The sequence below is a fragment of the Phascolarctos cinereus genome, unplaced genomic scaffold, assembly GCF_003287225.1.
Source record: "Phascolarctos cinereus isolate Bilbo 61053 unplaced genomic scaffold, phaCin_HiC Scaffold_1;HRSCAF=81, whole genome shotgun sequence".
NCBI lineage: Eukaryota > Metazoa > Chordata > Mammalia > Diprotodontia > Phascolarctidae > Phascolarctos > Phascolarctos cinereus.
This window is the reverse complement of record NW_027555514.1, coordinates 159,175,799-159,197,644: the sequence shown is the minus strand read 5'-3', so window position 1 is coordinate 159,197,644 and position 21,846 is coordinate 159,175,799. Positions and strand designations below refer to the sequence as shown.

The following is a 21,846-nucleotide window of genomic DNA, read 5'->3' as shown; positions in this document are numbered from 1 at the left end:
ATTACCTGCTATAGTTATGGAAATGCTAGCAACAGTAATTAGAGAAAAGAAAAGAAATATATTTTATTTATTTTATTATATATTATTTTTTATTATTATATGTCAATTGCTAATATATTATTATATAGTAGCATACTATTTATTATGTATTATATATAAGAGAAAAGAAAATAAAGATAAAGAAATAAAATTATCTCTATTTGCTGATGATACACGTAGAAAATCCTAGGAATCACTATACTAATCAAGACATCAAGACAATCAATAGTTTCAGTCAAGTTGGAAGCTATAAAATTAACTCTCAAAAATCTGCATTTCTATATAATAATAACAAAGAAATTAAATAGAAAGGGAAATCTCATTCCAAATGACTACAAAATGCATAAATATCCAGGAATATATCTATTAAAGCACACAAAAGACTTCTGTGAATTCAATTACAAAGTGCTCTTTAAAGAAATAAAGAATTTAAATAGCTGGAGGAATATCCTGTGCTTATGGTTGGGCCATACCAACATAGTAAAAATAATGATAATATCTAAATTAATTTATACTTTTAAGATTTACTAAATTATCAAAGTTTATAGAACTTGATAAAATAATAACAAAACACATTCAGAAAAAACAAAAAAATCTAGAATATCAAGAGAAATTATGAAAAGAGAAAGAGAAGGGAGATTAGTACTTCCAGACCTTAAACTATATCATAAAGCAACAGTAATCAAAACCATCTAGTAAAAATAATCTATAAATTAAAAAAAACAGATGAAATATCCCCAAAATTACAAATAACAGATTAAAAAACAGAAAGGTAGATAAGTAGAAGAGGCTACCCTGGGGAAAATCAGAAACAGTAGAATTCAATAACCCAGAGTTCATCAGAAAACAAGTTACTAAGAAAGGCACTGACCATTTGATAAAAACTAGTAGGAAAACTGGAAAACAGTCTGTAAGAAATTAGGCTTAGACATATTCTACATTACATTCTAAATTCATATTAAAAGTTATTACTGTAAAAAAAAATTAGAAGAGGAGATCATGCACTTCACACAGCTATGGGCAGGAGATGTATTCCTAACCAAACAAGGGATAGAAGAAATAACAAAAGATATAATAGATAAATCTGATTACCTGAAAGTGAAAAGCTCCTGCACAAACAAAAACAGTGCACCTAAAATAAGAAGGGAAGCAGTTGAATGGGAAGAAAAAAAAAACTTTGTCAAATTTCTCTGATAAGGGATTGGTTTCCCAGATATAAACGATTAACATAAATATGTGCATGTGACAAATAACCATTTCTCAATAATAAGTGGTCAAAAGATATGAACAAAACAGTTCTCTGTCGCAGAAGAATTGCGAAGTATTGTCAACCACATGGTACAACCATTCTGGAAAGCACTTTGGAATCATGCAAATGAAGTGACCTAAAACCAGAGATTCCCTTAATGGGCTTATACCCTACACAGTCCATTGACAGGAAGAAACTTCCCATATACATCAAAATATTTATATCAGCATTTTTTTGTGATTATAAGGAACTGGAAACAAAGTAGATGCACATAGATTGGAGAATGCCTAAACAAATAGTGGTATATGAATGCTATGGAATATTACCATGCTGTAAGAAAAAAGTTCTACAAGAACTGATGTGAAGCGCAGTAAGCTGAGACAAAACGAAGAAAAAAACCAACATATACAATGACTGTAACAGTGCAAATGGAAAGAACAATGATATGCACACCCACAAAATAAAAACTAAACATTACAAAGTTATAAAGAATAAGCATGGGTCAAAGAAGAGATATGAGAGGATACTCTCAAACTATCTCTTCTCAGGATGTAGGAGGTTCAGAGATGTTGCACATACATGTTTCTGGACTTTTTCAGAAGGAAGGAAATAAGCATTTATTAAGTGCCTATTATATGCTAGGCACTGTGCTAAAGTGCTGAGCCTACAAAGAAAAAAAAAACAGTTCCTACCCTCAAAGAGTTAACAATCTAATGGAGGAGACACCAAGCAAACAACTCTGTGCAAACATACATGATAAACAGGAATTAATCAACAGAAAGAAAGTACTAGAACTGATATGGAATTGGAAAAGCTTTCTGTAAAAGATGGAATTTCAGTTGGGACCTGCAGGATGGCAGGGAAGCTAGGAGGTGGAGAGGGTCAGGGAGGGCATTCCATGTATGAGGACCAGCCAATGGAAATGCCCAGAGTTGGGAGACGGAATGTCTTGTTCAAAGAATAGCAAGGAGCCCTTTATGATTTGAAATCAAAGTCAAGCCTACCTTGCAAATGAATACGATGAAAAGAAAACAGGCTTTTCCTTAGTCTCTACATAAGAGCATATACTCAGCATTTCTGATTCACAAAGCCAAAGAGTAATAGAAATGCCAAGAGTGAACAGCCCTTTCTAAAACCCAGTAGAATCCAGAAGGCATTTTTTTTAGAAAGAAAAAAAATGAAATATTCCTCAAGTGACAGTCAGAGAACTGGATGATCTTTTAAATAAAAGTACCATTTTAAATACCCAATTAGATAGATGTCTCAGGCTACATAACAAAGCAAGGGATTTTCTGTGGCTTAGTAAACTAGAGGCAGATTCAAAATATTAGCAGATCATTATTATACAGAATATATGGACCACTGATTTCACACATTAGCCAAAGCCATAGTATTAGACACTAGTATTAAGTTTCCCTGAGCTCTTATTTTTCTCAGGAAATACTGAATATAAATAATATCAAAATGTCAGAATAAGATAGTTAACCTTTTTTTATTTTTTGCAAACTTATTTCTTGCTTTAAAGATGCTTTGTATCTCCTGAAGCCACATTTAATCAACTATTATAAGGAACATAACAAGAAGCAGTATGACACAGTAAACAGAGAACCATCTAAGTCTAGAAGACTTAGGTTTAAAGTCCCACCTCTAATACATACTAAATATGTGACTCCAACAGGTCATGTAATTTCTCAGTGCCCAGGAAACTCTCCAAGAAGCTAAATTTTGGAGCAGATACTGACTGAGGGAGTTCCTCACTGAAAACAGAAAAAGAAAAAGGGCCACAAAAAATAATAAGAGCATATAACAGAATCCTACATTTTCAAGGAGACCAGATTTGGATTTATATCTAGGCAGACAGAATGAATTATATATAAATACTGCCACGTAATGGCTTTGTCTTATGATCACGACAGCCCAGTGGACATCAGTAAACAAACCTTACTAACCCTAAGGAAAATTAGAGAGCTAATTTTCACACGTGAGAGCTGCCTACACATTTCAGCATCCTCTAAGGTCATGTCTTTCAACTGCTGCCCTGGAATTCTAAAAGAGAAACAGGCAATACTCACAATATTGGCAAAATCAGCAACCAGTGCAGCTAACATTTATCAGGTTTTTTTTTTCCTTTTTCCCTCTGCTTTCATCCATTCTATCCTTACCAACTGTCACTGGGATAAGGTAAGATGAAGGAACTTGGACTTACGGGGGGAAAAGGACCCCAGACAGTAGCAGCGTCTGCAAAGATAAAGGGGAAGATAAAGGAAAGAGAAGGGAAAAACTCTTAAGTAAAACAGAGAAAAGGGAATCTTGGAGCTGCTCAGTGATACACTTATTCATGTATTAAGGATGTATACTTAAACTGGTGGCTGTCAGTACATGGAATCAGTGGCTTAGCTAATTTGAAGAGTTGGAAAGTACTTTTGAGCTCTATCTGATTCAATGATTCCCTACTATCATCTCCAACAAGTCATCAAGGAGTCACTGCTTGAATAGCTCCAGGGAACACTTTCCTCAAGAGTTTTCCAACAGCCTTGATATTAAAGTTCTTCCATATATTAAAAGTAAAAATCTGTTTCGCTGCAGCTTCCATCCATTTCAAGTTCATTTCAGGGTTGTCCTCTGGAGCCACACAATAAAGTATAATCCTTCCTTCTATGTGGCATACCTTTAAAAATATTTTAGTACAGTTATGTTCACCTTCCCACAAATTCTCTCTTCTCTGGACTAAATAGTCCCAGTATCTTGTATCTGTTGAAGATACTATCATCCTTCCAGTCACGTAGGCTGACAGATCTATCATTGACCTTCCCGTCTCCTTCACCCTCTCCATATTCATTCATTTGGCAAGTCTTGTCAATTCTACCCTCACATCTCTCACAGCTGCATTTTTTCATCCCCTTCTCTCTACTTTGGGCCATCACTCTAATTCAGAACCTCATCCCTTCCCATCCCTACTGAAATACCTTCCTAAGTGGTATCTTTGTTTCCATTTCATTCTTCCCCCTCTCCAAATAATATTCTATACTAATGCCCAAAATAATTATTCAAAAGCACAGGTTCAATTATGTCACTCCCTGGCTTAAAAAACTTCATTTCTTTTACAATAAAATACAAACAACTAGTTCACAGTCTGGCTCTAGGCTTGATTTTCAAATATTTTAGATTACTTTCATCTACTCTAAGTTCCAGACAACCTAGCTGTTCCTCAAACTTGGTGGTCTCTAAAACTCTCTCATGCATGGAATATATACATTCCTTATTTTAACTCCTTAGAATCCTTAGTTTTTTTCGGGTCTTATTTCATGGGCCACCTCCAATAGGAAGCCTTTATTAATCCTACTAGTTTTAGGTCTTATCTGCTTTGATGGAAAGAATTCTCCCTGATTAAAATCACAGATCCTTCCTGGAGTACTGGCCTGCATATTTCTCCCCCTCAAGGAAAACTGTAATTCCTAGAAAACACCTTTATACCACCTTATATCTCCATCTCCACAGATACAGACTTAATCATCAGAAATCCCTTTCAACTCTAATTCTGCAATCTGTGTAATTAGTAATTGACTATAGATTCTTAGAGGATTTCCTAGAACAATGAGAGGCTAAATGATTTGCCTATGGTTACACAGCAAGTGTCAAAAAGTGGATGTGAAGTCAGTCATTGTGACTGTCTAACCATTTGTCCACTATACTACATAATGTCTTATCCAGCTTAATAAATGCACAAAGTGCTTAATAAATGCTTACTAAATTAAATTTCCTCAACAACTTAAAGAAATCTTATGGCTTGAAAAAGAGATCTAGCCTCCTATTCACCTCACCTCCCCTCATTTTGTCCTCATCAAATCTCTTCAAATGGTTCCTTGCTGCTATCTTGATTTCCCACCATGCACTATTCATTAGGACAGGAATTGGATTTGTGATTGTTGTTTATTTATTGTTTTTCTATTTACTATACATTGTTTTATTTAATATTATTCTGTTATTAACATCTCTAATTCAAAAGTTATTCTCAATGCACTATTAAGGAACTATATACCCCTCTATTAATAAACAGAATTACAGACACATAGTATTAACACTGAAAATGGTTGAAAATAAATATATATACATTACAAAGTCAGTTTTCATTTCTTACAAAATAAATCCAGGAAATCCTCATAGATTTACTGATGTAACCTCAAGTAAGCAGCAAGCAATGTGAAAATAAATTTCCTAGTAAATGTCAAAGGAAAAAATTCAATCCTTTTCCACGGGAGTTAGGGTAGGGAGGAAGGAAGGATGTTGCAAAGACTATACCATCTGGTGATAATAAGCTCTAAGGTTGGCCAAGGGAACTCACCCACAGGGTCTATTATTTCATATAAACAATTAATCCTAATGGAAGGTGGGAAAGACCTGTAAAGGAAAGAAGTCTGTCCAACCTTCTCACCTCAGAGACTTCCCCTCTTCCTCCTTCCCTAAACTGAGGAAAGGGAGGCAGGTAATGGAAGAGACACAAAAGGGTTCTAAGCCCTTCCATAATGATCAGCGATCTAGGAAATATGCCATTAATGATTTCTTAATCTTTGTGGTAGAGGTATAAACTCCTTTTTCTCCAATAACGTACAGGGAATGCCTAGCTTCATTCCTTTCACACGTGCTTTTCTTTCCTTCTCAATCCTTCAATTTATGGCCCCATAAACCAACCATTCTAACAAGAAGAGCTAGGACTCAGGTCTATTACAAAGCTGTTCTCCCAGTTCCTACATGAATTTGGGGGAAGATTCCAAGGAAAGGAAGCAAAGCCAATAGCAGAGGCTGCAGTACCCCAGTGGGCCTGCAAGACTTGGAGCCTCAAAATCTAAAGAGAACCCAAGCTGTCCACCCGTAAAAGTACACGAGGACTATAAAAACAAACCTCAACCTAATGAATGAAGTTTCTACTAATTTAATAAAAAACTATTTCATTAGCTACTCAAAAAAGATAAGGTTTCTTGGTAAGACTTTAGGTTAAATATTAAGCTAAAAAAGAGTTATGAAACACTGAAAATTTAACTTCATATAAATAAAAATTTTTATACAACTGAACATAAAGTAAATCAGCACCCTATTTTGAGAAAAACAATCCATATTTTCTAAATGGGGATACTGCAAATCCATTTATCAAAGAAAAACATTAACTATAGTCAAGAAGGAATTGTTTTTCATGAATTTTCTTGGTGAAGAGCAGTAGGTTGTTTTATTCTTTTATCTGGGCAAAAAGCGAACCTGCAATTTATTTAATGAGTGCTTTTTTCTCCTTTCCTTCTTGTAAGAAAAGAGGAGTTATTTAACAATTATATAAAAAGATTGAGGGTGGGTCACCAAATGTTTTGCAGCAATCAGATTTCCTGATTGGCTGAAAATGATCTTTGGCTTGTAAAGAAAAAAAAAAGAGCTTAGTCCAGGTGGAGAGCACCTATATGGACAATCTTAAATGTAGCCAAGTTCTATTTTAGGTAGGCAGGGGGAGAAGAGTTGGAAGAAGGGATATATAGGAACATGCTTTGACACGGTACCCAGGCTAAAAAAATTTATATTTGTCCACAAAAAGTTCAAAGAGACAGGACAGACTCAAAAGCTGGATGCCATCCAGTTTGGCTGAGTAATCTTTTACATGTATGTCTATTTAATGTACCCTGCTTGGTTATCTGAATTTATATCCTCTCTCCCCTTGTAAATAAATATCCTTGCTTAAACTCAAGTTGGTTTGGATGTGATAGAGAAGAAAGAGGGTGCTAGAACTGGATATCCAGTTCAGGTGCTAGACGAAAAGAGAATATGTGATCGGCTACATCAAGTTTCTAAACTCAAGGAGGCTCAACATTTTTGAGCCAGGGATTAGAGATGAGGAAAAGTTTAGAAATTAGTAGACAGAAATCCTTGAGATCAAAACAGGGTACCCTGGACTGGTACCAAGAAAGCACAGGCATTCCATGAAGCTAAAGGAAGGATTCAAAAAAGCCCAGGAACGATATCTTCACAAGCTACTGCAAAAATCAACATAGGAACCCCCAGATAAAGGAAAATAGTAACAAAATATGAGTTCCTAAGTACTCTGACTGTGCCTGAAAACACATGGCTTCAGTCTTTACCTGTGGAAAGCACCCCACGGGGAGAAAAAACTTTCTCTGATCACAGCCAAAAAATATTAAGAAACAAATTACATTTACAAAGCTTTTTTGAAATGGTATTTCAGCACAGACTTCAGCAAATATAAGGGAAAAATTAAAGAGAAGGAATGGGGACTTGGAGAATTATAATTTTAAAAGCTTTCAACTACTTTATCTTAAAAAACTAATATGTAGACCAGACAGTCGTTTAATAATAGATCAGCTCTACAGTTTGCATTTAAGACTTTATTTTGGTGATGCTAACAACTTTATAAGGAAAGAAAACTCACAACTTAATTTTGGATTTGAATTCCCCAGGTCTACTGTCACAATGGCTTGTACATAACAGATGTTTATTTTTGCATTCATTTTAATAAGCTGAACACAAGAACACAGGGGGAGGAAATGAAGAGAAAGATGAGGAAGGTAACTTAGATGGAAGTGAATGTAAAGTAGCAAGTAAAAAGTTTGAGTTCTCTGGGAAGGAAGCGGGAGCGCTGGAGCGGTAAGGAGACGGTTACTATTGTTTTATGCCATTTTTCCACAAAAATAAAAGATGTTCAGTATCCCCACAGCATATATGGTAAAAATTTCTGAGTTTCCTAGGGTCTTCTTTTTAAAATCTACAACTTAAGAATTCATACTTCTTCTATCAAAATATTTTATCTACAAAAAACTATAGGAAAATTCTAGTGGGTACATATTTTCCTAGGCTCAAGTCCAGTTCCTGCTCTAACTGGTAAAATAAAAAGTATTTGGGGAAGAAAAAACAAAAACAAAAACCTTTTTTGGCAAGAAAAAATTTCTGGACAAGAAAAAAAGAATTTTTCATTCATATTTCCATCTAATCTTGTGTTTAGATGGAAACAAATATAAAATCCAAATGTTAACCTCCTAGAACACTAACTCTCCAGTCTCCAAATCCATGGCCACACTCAAAAAGTCCAGAGATAAGAAGGCAGAGGATATTTTTTTTTCCCTATGGCAAGAGAAAAACTAAACAAAACTTACCTTTTCAGGAAGCCAAATTAGTGCCCAAAATAAAAAGGAGAACCAGTAGCAACTTTTAGAAAAGAGTTATGCCTGCACATACCTGTCTTTGTGGACAGCCGAATGACCTCACATGGCAAAGAAATGAAGGCAAACAATGAAAAACAGACTGTACAAACTCTAGTACCAGTTACTGATTGCCTGAGCCAATAGAAAATGCTATTTCTGAGAGTGAGCTGTAGGATTTTAGTTCTTCACAAATGACCAGCTACTCTGAGTGTAAATACTCTTAGTACAAGTTAATTTAAATCTATTCACTAAAGCAAACATTTGTCACTTATAGACCAACTCCCTTATTAAGTGGTGTGACAGCGTGTAATACATAATAGGTATTTTCAGTCCCGGAATGGCCAGAAGGCCCACCATTTACACTTCTACAACACAACTCTGATTTCTTACTTTTTTGTGTCTCTTCCAGCTCTCTAAAAGTATCTTCCTGAACAGTAGTATTTTAAGAAGTGTATTTTTTTTAAGAATAATGAAATTTAGGGCTCAGAGCATCAGAAACACTTTATTAAAGAGGCTATGTTTTGTTTCTTCAAGGAAAAGTGTGGTATAGTAGAAATAACACTCTATTAGAAGTTAAGAAAGTTAGGTTGTGATCCCAGGTAAAACATTAATAAGACTGCAATAGCGGGGAGGTAATTTTGACTCATGCACAAAATGGAACTAAATACTAGGTCACAGGGTTGTTCTGATAAAAGTGTACAACTAGCCATAAAATGCTACTTAATGTTATTTAAAATTTAAAATTCTATGATTCTATAATTTAAAGGCCAAGTAAGTTAGAGTCAAACTTTATGTTATGTTCTCACCAAATAAAAAAGAGCATGAAAAATAAGTGTTAGGGAGAGTTATTACAGACAAAAAGTATATTTATTTCTTCAATCAGCTTACATGTTGGTTAAAAATAACGCACTAGTCCAAATCACTGCATTCCCCCTTTACCCCCTAAAAAATCAGAAACAACCTATCACTGGGATTCTTTGCTTCTCCTCTCCATTAATGGAGCTAAAAGAAAACTAAGGCAACCAAATAAGCATGGATTAACTAATGTTTCATGGGGGAAAAGTTTATAAATAATACTATTTGTTTGGTCCACATTTTCTACACTTGCCTTCTCTTCCAAATGAAAATCTGACAGTAAAAAAGAAAAAGCACACACATACAATGAACCTTTTGAATTTATTCATCTGTTCTTGTTACTCAGTCCCATCTCACCTGAATTCATTCAGCAAATTATGCTGCACTGATCTCAGTATAAAATTAACATGAAGAACTGGCTTATATACTTAGGATCTGATTCCTCTTTTAGTAAAGACAAAAAAACCCCATAATTCATCAAAAATAGCTTTTGAATTGGTTTTTAAATTTTGTTTATAAAACAGAGTTCAATACATGTGAATAAGCATATTTTTAACAAAGGCTTGGGAGTCTGAAGACCTAGGTTTTGGTTCTGGCTCCCACACTTAACAGTTATGTGGGCAAGTCATTTCATCTACTGAAACCCTGTTTCCTCATCTGCAAAATAGAAATAATAATACTTAAAACAACCTATCTTAAAGAGTTATTGTGATGAAAGCACTTGGGTAAATTGTAAAGCACTCTATAAAGGTGAGCTGTTAATATTTACTATCACAAGAGTCCAACAAACTTAAATTATTCCTTAATACCTGGGCAAAGAGAAAAAATTCAGTCTTTCTCTGTTCACTTTAAATTCTCTGAATTCTTGAAGGTGTGTGACTATCATCTCTACCTCAAATCCCAGATGGAGTCAGAGGTGTGTGTGTGAATTTCACTATCACTTACACATCCCTCTGCTGCCAATCACTAGCCAACTGTGGGCTAGACATCACTGATTCTGTTCAATGAGCCAGTGCTAATCAAGGCTAACTTTTGCACACAGGATTTTAATTCTTGTATTCTTGTATTTAAGTAGATGTCTGAGAATTGGATTCTTATGGTAAAGATGTATGAAATACATTATACATACACAAACTTTAAAAATGAGCAGGACATCATATATCTCTCCAACATCTGCCTCTAAAACCAAATCAGTCACATTCAGTCAGGAACTCTGTATAGGTTGGAAGGATCTCTAATTGGCTCAGAACACTTCTCCACTGGCCCCTATTCCTTGACAGCTGAAGCTTCTTCTCCCTACCAACTGTTGCTAGGTACTCCTTACATAAATCTCAAGTAGGGAGGGAAGTCAACTGAATTTTCCTTTAATTCATTTACATAGTAGCATCCAAGTATCTCCTAAAAATAACTTAACACAACTTCTGTCAAATATTTTCTATTTTAATGGTTACTTTAAGAGGATGATAGTAAGATTACAAAATATTTCTAGACTAACAGCTAAGTCCAAACACTTAACTTTCTCCAATGCTCCTACTCTGCCATATCTATCGCCTCTGAACAGCAGCCATAAAAGAAAAAGAATTCAATAAGTGTTCTCTGCTGAGAAATTAACAGAGTAGAAAGCTCAAATTAAATGGTAATGAATTTTGAAATAAACAGCAAATCAAAGAAATTCACCACAGCAGATAAGCACTACCCAATGTATTGTTTTCTGAATAATTATATTGTTTTCAAGAGAAAATGCATACACACCAAAAGGCTGGATTTTTTAAGATATCTTGAAAAAAAAAGCTTACAGCCAGAAGCTGTAAACTGAAGGAAATCAATAAAAAATTTATTTTAAAAAGATGCCAGGCACAGGAGCAGCTAGGTGGCACAGTGAGTAAAGTGTAAGCCCTCAAGAAAACCTGAGTTCAAATTTGGCCTGAGCCACTTACTAGTTATATGACCCTGGGCAAATCACTTAATCCTGTTTGCCTCAGTTTCCTCACCTGTAAAATGAGTTGGAGAAGAAAATGGCAAAACACTCCAGTATCTTTTCCAAGAAAACCCCAAATGGGGTCATAAAGAGCTGGACATGACTGAAACAACTCAACAACAGGCACAGGAGGCTACAGGAAAAGGAGGGACTAAAACGAACAAAATTAAAAAAAAAATGAGTGTCCAGGAAACTATTATCTGTTCAGTATACTCTTTGTTGGTCATATAAATCTAGAGTACAGTGACCCTTTAAGAGGAAGTATGACAAACTAGAAAGCAATTAGGATGATGAGAGATTTAAAAACCATGTCCTATGAGGATCAAAAGAAGTAGGATATTTAGCCTACAGGAAAAAGACGAGGAGGAAGGTACAGAGAACAAACAGGTCAGTGGGTAGAATTTAACAGAGAAGACAGATACTGGCTCTATAAGGAACATATCCAAAACAAAAACCTATCACAAAGCAGTTAAGTTTTCAGTTTCTGGAAGCATTCAAGTAGTTTGGAATGTTTACCTGCCAAGGACACTGTAGGGGGTAGCAGGCAGAACTGGAAGCCTGTAAGTTCTCTTTCAGCTATAAGATTCTATGTCTATAATAATAATAATAATAATAATAATAATAATAATAATAATAATAATAATAATACTACATTCAACTTCTGTAGTCCTTTAATATTCACATACCACTCTACCTTCTGAGATAGGTGGTACATATATTATTAGACTCTTCTTATAAATTTAGAAACTGAAGCAACAAGAGGTTAAGTAACTTGCCTATTAGGTTTGGACTTAATGCAATCTCTCCCTTTAATTAATATTTGAGTTTTAAAGGCATTAAAATACCATTTATTTATCTCTGAGACCAGTTTTGAACCATGCCCTTAAGATTACAGGTTAAAGGAAGTGAGGAAAGCCAGCAACAAAGATGAAGAGGGAGAGCATTCCAGCCATGGCTGACCTTCAGAGAAGATGATGGAGCTGAGAGATGGAGGTCTTGTTTGTAAAACAGCCAGGAAGCCAGTGTCAATGGATTGAAGAGTAAATGGAAATTATAGATCCCAATTAGCATGGAAAGAGCTGGTCCAGGGCCTTTACCTCTGTTTTATATGTAACTGCATCTTTTGTATGTGTGTCTATATGCACATGCTTTTTTTAAAAAGTCCCTGATGCCCCAGCCTTTTCATTGGCACTTCCCAGACAAAACAAAAAATGGTTTCCTTCAAGAATGAGGAATGAAATACTAATAGACTGGGAAAATCATGGCAAACAGGAAATGATTAGGCAATTCTAGTCTCTGCTTAAGTATAGGTTTCTCAAAATGATTAACCTTTATTTCCTGGATACTGATCAGCCTGACTAAATGCCAGAAACCAAATTGAGCTCAATGTGATTACTCTCTTGATCCGGCCTCAACCCATCTTTTTCCACTGGGCCTAGCTCAATGATTGATGCTTACATGTAAATTCAGTTACTTCCTGGACAAGCAGGATGTTTATTTTGCATTCAACTATCTCAGAAAAAGGTATACTTGTACTATGTCTAAGCTGAAATGGGGTAGCGGAGGGAGGAAACAGGACACACACTCAGTTTGGGGGTCCTCCAATAACAATGTGAAGCAAAATAGATGTGGAAACTGGGGCTGGTCATAACTTGTCTTGTTACACAAGTTCATAAAGAAACATATTAAAGGGGAAAAAAGTAATTTTAGGAGAAGGCAAATGGATAGAAGAAAAAAAATTTTTGGATGCCTTTTGAATTCTGAATCTAAAAATCACACCTTCTGGAAGAAGCCTTTACTGAGCCCCCCTTACTGTCAGTGTCCTCCCTCCAAGATTGCCTTCCATCTACATATATATATTTATACATTTATATATCTTATATGCACATTTTTGCATGTTATCTCCCCCACTAGAATGAGTCCCTGGAGAATAGGAACCGAGGTTTTATTTCCCCCTCTTTGTAGCCGTGGTGCTTATCACAGTGCCTGGCACTTAATAAATGCTTGTTGACTGACTGATTATAAGACAATATGGTACAGTGAAAACTGTACTCTTACCTGAATTTCAATACTAACATTTACTACCCTTTATGACCTTGGAAAAGAAATCACAATGCTCTGGACCTCAGTTTCCTCATTGGTGATCTCTAAGGTCCTGTCCAGTTCTAAAATCTGTAACTTTAGGTCTGAAAACACTTCCTTAAACAGCATCATTCCATAATCTTAAATAGTTAATAGAATGCTAGACTGGGAAAAAGGAAGACTTAGGTCTGAATTCCACCTCTGCCACTTACTAGCTTCGTAGTCACATTATAGTCTAGTCATTTAATCTCAGACTCTCAGTTTGCTCATCTACAAAATGAGGATAATAGTGCCAGTGTATACACTGACTTCAAAGTGTTTCTGTAAGGCTCAAATACAAGAATTCATGTAAAGTGCTTCCAAACTTTAATGCACCACCATATAAATGTCCCTACTACTGTAGAGGACAACACTATCCTCCCAATTCCTCAAGCTCAAAACCTAGGTGTCATCCTTGACTCATCACTTCCCATCCAACATATCCAATTCATTGCCAAGGCCTGTCAATTTGACTTCTGCAAGATCTTCTGAACTTGCCCTTTCTCCCTTCTGACACTGCCACCATTCAGAGTTATAGACTCCTACCTCAAGTCTCTCCTTACTGCAATGTATCCTCCATTTAGTCATCAAACTGATTTCCTAAATGCCCAGATCTATCTATCACCTCCTCCAGGACCAAATACAAAATTATCTGTTTGGTGCTTAAATTCCTTCAAAACCCAGCCCCCTCCTGCCTTTCCAGTCTTCTTACAACTTCCTGTCTTGACACATACTCTTATTCACTGATATGATACTAGCCTCCTGGTTATTCTATGAACAAGACCATCCACCTCTCAGCTCTGGGCATATTCTCTAGCTGTCTCTACTTCCTGGAATGCTCTCCCTTTTCATCTCTGCCTACCAGATTCCCTGGCTTCCTTCCAGTCCCAATTAAAAATCTATCTTCTACATGAAGTCTTTCCCTAATTCTAGTGCCTTCCACCTTTTAATTATAGCCTATTTATCCCATATATAGCTTATTTGTACATATCTGTTTGTTGATTAGATTGTGAGCTCCTTGAGGGTAGGGGCTATCTTTTCTCTCTTTTTGTATCCCCAGTGTTTAGCATAGTGCCTAGAACACGGAAGGTGCTTAATAAATATTTACTGACTAACTATATATAGCTTATCCACAAGTTAACTTTTGAGGCAACTACTAACTTCACTTTTCTACAGCAACATTATTTCTTGTCCAGATTATGAAGTGTGATTGAGTCCATCAATAAATATGCCTAGGATCAGCACCAGAGATGGAAAATGAGCAAGGCCCAGACCTAAGGTGGGGACAGGGAGGGCAAAGAATGTTGCATTTAGAAAATTGTGCTACACTTCCAATTAAGCCCATGTGCTCCCTGCCACCATTATCTTTTTAATACCAATATTCTGCCGGTGAAGCCATGTGGCTATGACCTGTGGATCACCACAATCTAAGAATTAAAATTGCAAGTAATCAAAAGGATTCAATGCATGGTATGTTTTAAAACACTGCAGTATATTATCAAAAATAAGTTGCGTGAGTTAAATGGTACAAAAATATATTATTAATGACATGTGAAAAGGAGGTGAGTCAGTCATTTAATGAAAGTGAAGCAGATGAGAGCCTAAGCACTGTACTGGTATTAACAAATATATTACAAATATTAGAGGAAGTTTTCCACAATGTTGAGCAGATCTTCTATGGCGGAGTGCTAGGAAGGTATGAACAAGAATCTAAGAAAGGCTAAGAAAGCATGGTAGGTTATATATGAGCTCACAGATATATCCAAATAATTATTCTATCACCACTTTGAATATGTATTTTAAAAGTCTTGATAACTAATAAAATATCTACTATTCAAATTCCTCCTGGGCTCTGACTTTCTTAAGTGTTATACAATATACTAAATTATAGGATAATAAATTCAGAAAGGATCTCAGTCATGTAGGTAAGAGAGTAATTTACATATGAAATATCCAGAGTTCATTGCATGTAATCAAAAAAGCAAAACATGTTATATAATTATAATAATAATAATACCAAATAATGAACAGTCAGTGGCCTTTCTGATTTCTTTAGAGAATCAAGAACTACAAATAGCAATAAATAGGCAGCCTGCTACATAGGTGTCAATAAGTGAAACTGTCAATGTTACCATATCACTACTCTACCTCATGTGTTTCTTTTTTCAACATTTCTCCCTGCCTTTTCTCTTACTTATTTCTGAACTTTTCTTATACTATCCAATTAGACCTTGGGCTGTCCAGTAGCACACACAGATACTGAAAGGCATTGCCTTCTTTGGCAGGGGCACAACCAGGCCTACCGCTAGAGTCTAGTAATTCCCCACTAAAGAACTTCAGGGCTGTTCTTCAAGAGCACCATGAGTTAACTTATTCCTAGATGGCCATTTAACGTACCCACCAACCTTCTCTTTGAGCAATCTGGCATGGACTCATAACTACACAAAATTATTTCAATCTAGGGGTGGAATGCTGCTTCAAATACTTAAAGAAGAGCTATCATAATTTACTCTCTCTCGGTCTATGAAACCGTCAGCTTTCAAATGAGTCAAAGATGAATACTGCATCATGCAGTACAAATACAAAGGAAATCAGAGATCTACCAAAATGCCAAAGTATTAGCAGGTTAAGTAAGTACACAGTCCCCAAACCTAATTCTATTTAAACTCACATTATAAAAAAAACTAACCCAAGCTATATCACAAGTAAAACTGTATTCCTCTCCCTTCTCCCCTCCACCTCCCAAAAAGTGAACAAAAAATTTCTAAAAACTTTGGGAATGAAAAGGAAGAGCAATTTTCTAACATTTCCCAGTAGTTAAACACACAGCCTCTAATGCAGAAGACAGAGTTGGCTTGATATTGTAACTGGCTGAAAATTTTTATTTGGACTTTTCATGACAGTCACTAAAGATAAACATTCCACACTTAATAAGACAGAGGTTTTTTTGTTGTTGTTTTTGCTGTTGATTGTACAGCCCAGCTCCCCCAACCTTTGTAGTCAAAGAATCTCAAAGGTCACTTATTTGTCTGTTTAGTCATTTTACCTGGTAACCAGTTCTTCTTTGTTGGTGAGAATAAGAACCATAATATAACTTCCCCTTGTTGGTTCCTCTGCCTTTCAAAGAACGAAATTCTTACTAACAAGTCAAGAAATGATTAGTTGTCCTTCCTTTGATAGAGAGGGAAGGCTCCAAAAAATGTTTAGGTAACTGAAATACCCTGTCCACTACTATATTAAATTGCTATGCTTGACTTTTGATCTGTTTCCCAAACACATCTATTTCCTCTTTTTGACTAGGTGGTTTGAAATACATTTCAGCTGCAATATAGTTTCTGTTTCTGCTTCCATTTATCTTTACACAAATATTAATCATCATGATTCCCCCCACTGGTTTCTGGATTTCATCAGATCAGCATACCTTCTTTTATTCCATGCTTCCTTTTAACTTTCTTTCTCTTTTGAATATGGCTCAACCTTCCAGAATCAAATTCAAGTCATGGATCTCATATGGCTATATGTTTCACTGATACCTAAAAGGATAAATCTGTTTATTCATGTGAGGACCTAGTATAGTTCACTTTGCTTGCAACCATACCTTTATGTATTTGTGTATAGGTGTCTGAGGCCACCAGTTTTTTACTGACTCCTTTTTTATGTTTTTTAGTAAAACTATTTTTCCACTGGGGCAGCAGGTCAACAGATTTAAATTAAGTTTTATTTTAAGTACTATTAGAAATATGCCAAAAGGAACTGACTTTGACCTTTCCTTTTCATCCTTCTCAGTCGATTTTTGCCCTAAACCTCTTTAAGAGGTTTAAATAGTGCCTCATGGGGCTCTTAAATCTCTTAATCCCAAACATGGCAGCATTGAGACTCATGTACCTCCATAAGAGAGCTACAAAGCTTTCAACAAGATGGGATCTCCTCTAAATGTCTGAGATGTTTCAAAACAAGCTACTCAGAACTAATCTCAGTTTTGAGATAGTCTACCTGTTAAACATCAAAATGGAAGATATATATTGTTGCCTTATGACTCCAATTCCTGCTGGTATTGCTATTTAATTTTTTGTCTTTCCATATACAGTGTAGTAAGCTCCTTGAAGGCAGGGCCCATGTCTTACACTTCCAATATATTTTTAAAAGAGATAATGTATGCAAAAATCCTTTTCTGCCCTGAGAGTGCTATGTAAGTGTCTGGGGTAGTTATATTATGCATCCCCAACAATGCCAGGTAAGTGGGAAAGCTCTAAAAACAACAGCTGAATGAACAATGTCCTTAGGTCATCTTGATTTCTTTCCACCACTCCCAATCTCTGTGAAGATTTCAGATTAGAAGTACATCTCAAATTTTCTTGACTGCATGAGGGTTTTTCCGCTATTATAAGTCCAAATCTCGTATCTAGATTGAATTCAACAAGCACTTACGAAGCATCTACTATGTAGTAGGCTCTACGATATACAAAAACAAAAATTTAAAACATTCTCTGCCCTTGGGATGTGACCAGTTAATACAAAGTAATTTAAGGAGGGAGAAAACATTAATAACTCAGGGAATCAGGAAAGGCTTTGTTATAGTTGGTCACAGGATCATAATGCAGAGCTGAAAGAGTCGTTAGAGCCCTTCAAGTGTAACTCTCTCATTTCACAGATGAAACAATTGGGTAACAGAGAAATAAACTGACCTGCAGATCACAAAACTACTAAGTGTCTGAACTGAGATTCAAACTCAGATCTTCTGATTCCAAGTGCAATACTCTCATCTGCTGCACCACCTAGCTGACAGCTGAGAGTGTTCTAGAGGGAAGCTGTAGGTTCTACATGGTACAAATGAGGAAAAAGTCCACTGGGGGCACTAAAGACCAATCTGGGCAAAGGCTTCAAGGTAGAGATGAGATACTAAGATCGGGGAACAGCAAGTAGACCAGACAGGCTCCATCACAGAGTGGGTAAAAAGAAGCCACAAGAAATAAATCTGGAAAAGTGAATTGGAGTCAGATTGTAAGAAGCTTTAAATTCCAAGATGAGAAGTTTTTATTTTTCCCTACAGGCAACAAAAAATCCCTGAAGGGTTTGGACTAAGGCAATGATGGGGCCAGAATCAGACTACAGGATGACGATTTGGGCAGCTATGTGGAAGACTGACTGGAGATGTAAAAACCAGGAAGCAGAATTAAACAATTCAGAGGCTCTGGAAATCGTCTAGGTGAAGAGCTCTTAAATAGGAAGACAGCTATGTGAGTAGTGAAATAGGACCCGATATAAGAGGTGTTTTGGAGGAAAACTGACAAGGTTTGACAAGGGACTAGAAATGGAAGAAAAGGAAAGAGTTAAGAGGGAGTCGAAGGTTGTGGACCTAAGTGACACAAACGGGAAAGTTACTTCAGTAGGAAGAAAGGAAGGGTATAAACATTTACATAGCATGTAGTATGTTCCAGGCACTGTGCTAAGAGCTTTACAAATATTATCTCATTTGATCCTCACAACAACCCTGGGAGACAGATGCTGTTATTATCCCCATTTTACAGTTGAGGAAACTAAGGCAAACAAATGACACAGTTGCTTAAGTTTCTAAGATTAGATTTAAACTCAGTTCTTCCAGACTCGAGGCCAAGCATTCTAACCACCTTGCCACCTTTCTATAAGTAAAGACTTAAGTAACACTGAAATAACACTACTCCATATGACTTCATAAAACCCAAGCTTTCAAAGGGATGAAAAATATGTTTCTTTAAGATAGTGATTCATATTCAATCCATCCATAAAGCAGATAATGGTACAAATCATTTAGCCTATATTTGCCACTGGGTAGGCAGTATCTACTGGCCATTGTGAAAGAGGCACCTTCAGTCAAAAGGAACTTCATTTATTTAGCCAAAAATTCCTCTTAGTCATCAGAAAGACACACAGGGAATATGGTCTGCTAGTTTAGAGAAGAGTTGGGAGTTATTAGGAAAAAAAATATGGGCATTCTGTGTGCCTAATAAATCACTGAGATCATAAGTAAGACAAGTGCCAGTCTTTGTAATATTGTGATTTGTGCACCACTACTAACTAAATTATCTCTTTTAAACCCAGATTCTCTACAGCACTTCTTAAACCGTGGGTTGCAACCCCATATAGAGGTGTGAGAAATTTGACGACAGTAAAAGGTTTCTGAATGTGCAACAACCAAAAATTCAAAATCAAACACATAATGAATCTTAGGTGTTTCTGACAGCGCTTGCTGTGTTGCATCAAGAAACTTCATTGCAGCCTTGGTTGTGAATACAAAGCATTTTGCATCGCCAATGCTGTAGAAATTCGAAAAGGGGTTACAAGTGGAAAAAGCTTAAGAAACCCTGCTCTAGAAAATATGGAAGGTTTATATTCAAATGCAAGTGAAGAAATGTTAACATAATTCACTTCTCAACTATGACAGGCTTTAATGGAGAAGCACCCACATATCCCCTCTTTTCCTACTGGAAAACTGAATGCACACATTTGGAAAAACTTTTACTAAAAAGTGAAGCCTAAATCAAGCTGTTATCTATTTATCTAATTGAAAAAAATTGCTTCTTAAACACATAATCATCTTCCATCATTTACCACAATAAGCTTCAATAGGATAAATAGCATAAAAGTTAACTGATCACATTCATGACAGTTTGAAACCAAATATGGGGAACAGATGATGACAAGACAGACAATCTTGATGATACAAAATTAATGCAACTATAATAGAAGCTCTCAAATGAGAAGGGGAAAAAAAACTTTTGTATCAAATAGCCCCAATAAATGTCTGGTATCTAAGACATAGACTGATGTAACAAAAATGCTAGACTAAAGTTCCCAGCAGATAAATGGTCAAAGCCAGGTTGCACGATGGATACAAAGAAGAACCTGGAATCAGGAATACTTTAGTTTAAATCCAACCTCAGACAATTACTAGTTGGGTGACCATGTACAGGTCACCTAATCTCAACCTCAGTTTCCTCTTCTGTAAAATCAGGGTTATAAGAGCAAAAAGTCTCCCAGGGTTATGAGGATAAAATGAGAATATTTGTAAAATGCTTTGCCAACCTTAAAAATGCTATGTAAATGCTAGCTATTATTATCAAAGGATATGAAGGGTTATCCAAAGAAAAAAAACGCAATCAACAATCAAATGAATATTCCCCTCTCAGAATCAGATAAATCCAACCACAAGTAAATAAAAGTTAAGGAGGTGAATAGAATCTCAAGTAAGCTAGCTATCTCTCTCTCTCTCTCTCTCTCTCTCTCTCTCTCTCACACACACTCTCACACACTCTCACACACACACACGGAGAGAATTAAACAGAAATAGGAATGAATACCTTTTTCTCAGCAGTATGTAGTACCTTTATAAAACCAACCATATATCAAAGCATAAAAACTTTAAAATTGGGAAAAAATTTATAGACAATTTCTCAGATAAAGGTATCATAGCTCAAATATATAAAAACTTTGTCAAATTTATAAGAAAATGAGTTGTTCCCCAACTGATAAATGATCAAAAGATACAAATAGGCAGTTTTTTAAATGAAGAAATCAAAACTATGTACAGCAATGTGAAAACATGCTCTAAATCACTATTGATTAGAGAAATGCAAATTAAAACAACTTTGACATATCATCTTACACCTATCAGATTGGCTAAAATGATATAAGGGGAAAGTGACAAATGCTGGAAGGGATGTAGAAAAACTGGGACACTAAAACATTGTTGGTGGAACTGTGAACTGATCCAACTATTTTGGAATGCAATCTGGAATTATCCCCAGAAAGTTATGCAACTGTATATACCCTTTGACCCAGCAATACCATTATTAGGTCTATTCCCCAAGGTGATAAGGGAAAAAGGAAAAGAACTTATATGTTCTAAAATATTTATAGCAGCTCTCTTTGTAGTGGCAAAAAAAAACTGGAAATTAAGGGTATGCCCATCAATTGGGGAATAGCTAAACAAGTTGTATATGATTGTGATGGAATACTATTGTGCTATAAGAAATGATGAGCTGGCTGATTTTAGAAAAAGATAGGAAGATTTACATGAAATAATGAAGAGTGAAATAAGCAGAACCAAGAGAACACTGTACATAGTAACAGCAACATTGCTCTAATAACAATTTTGAATGATTAAGTCATTTTGAGTATTATAAATACTTAAATCAACTGTAAATACTTAAATCAACAAAGGACCTATGAAGGAAGATGCCATCCACGTGTAGAGAAAGGACTGGTAAACATTAGTATGCACAGTATGATTTTACATAAATATATATATATTTGTGTGTGTCTAATGGTAGCCTTCTTTAGGGTAGTGTGGGGAGGGAGGCAGGAAAAAAGTGCACAGCAAAAAGTAAAAGAAAATTTAGGAGGCATAGAAAATTGGGGTGCTTTGAAAACAA

At 35.7% G+C, this 21,846-nt stretch overlaps 1 protein-coding gene across 5 annotated transcripts in view; it reads right to left on the bottom strand.

The window, feature by feature from the left end:
* Window positions 1-21,846, bottom strand: part of FAM107B (family with sequence similarity 107 member B) — a 92,631-nt gene that overhangs the window by 55,438 nt on the left and 15,347 nt on the right. Inside the window, exon 1 of one of the 5 annotated variants that reach the window (XM_078154710.1) lies at window positions 3,495-3,515. The exons of 3 other annotated variants lie outside the window; for them this stretch is intronic. The gene's annotated coding sequence lies outside the window, so the exon portion shown is untranslated. Of the gene's footprint in view, window positions 1-3,360; window positions 3,456-3,494; window positions 3,516-21,846 lie in introns of those variants that run through there. One more of the 5 variants, XM_020999749.2, reaches the window with a different exon arrangement.